Source organism: Schistocerca nitens, chromosome 4 (assembly GCF_023898315.1).
Source record: "Schistocerca nitens isolate TAMUIC-IGC-003100 chromosome 4, iqSchNite1.1, whole genome shotgun sequence".
NCBI classification, from domain to species: Eukaryota; Metazoa; Arthropoda; class Insecta; order Orthoptera; family Acrididae; genus Schistocerca; species Schistocerca nitens.
This window is the reverse complement of record NC_064617.1, coordinates 15,173,176-15,174,227: the sequence shown is the minus strand read 5'-3', so window position 1 is coordinate 15,174,227 and position 1,052 is coordinate 15,173,176.

Sequence of the window (1,052 nt, the reverse complement as noted above, 5' to 3'; positions counted from 1 at the left end):
AGTCTGTTGTTCTCCTTTGATTGACAGGTACTTAACCTATTGCTCCACCTCTCCCTCCCACTCGCCTCCCCCTCCTCAGGAAACTTCACCCCACACTGCGACTGGAACACTTTCAGGTCTCTCACTCTTATCAGTTTGATTGACTACTTAATTAAATTAATCAATTAATTAACCTCTCACCCACTTGTAATTGCCCTCTCCTTCCCAGAAAATGGTGGGAAGTTCAGTTTCCATCAGCACAATGCAACACACCATGGCTATTTCCAATAACCTAAGAAAATGGCAGGAAAATAGGGCACTTTGGCTAACTCCACTAACCTAAGTTATTCGACCGCCTCCTCTTCTAGGAATTCGCTGGAAAAGGACGCAGCCTGTGGTGGATAGGATGGACATAAGTCTTTATTTTAAATATTTATTTAAGCAATTAGAGGCAGTGCTACCATCAAGTGTGTTCACCCCAAGATTCAGTGTCAAACTGACCTAGTACACAGTACTGCCACCAGAGGGCACTGTCGTCCCTTCTGTGATGTAATCCAAGAAGGCAGTCTGGTGGTGGAGAGGTAACAGGAAATTCAAGGGCACATTGTTTATTTAAAAAAGTCAATATGTGTGGGTTGGATTTCTCTTGCTCATCATTCTCTGCTGTTTGGAAACATGTAGGTCTTGTAAGAAGTAATTACATTGAGCAAACATGTTGCATAACCTAATGTTTGGCACTGTACTCTTGGTGTCTTAACCTAATGTTTGGCCCTCTGCCAGCACTTAACCTATTGTTCCGTTAAGTGATTTTCCATGTTATCCACATTTCCTTAAACTATTGTACCATGTTTGATACCAATCTAAGTAATTAGTTATGTCCTCCCACCATTTTGTGTTACACTTTTCGAATTTCACATGCTTTTGAACGCCATTTTTTGCGCATTCTTCTTTTTCATCCACCCCCTTAAACTATTGTACTGCATTTTACAAATTATGCAAATTAACCAGTGTTCTGCATTAAACCTGCTGTTCTGCTCCATGTCACCCACTCACGCATACCCTTCCCTTTGCTA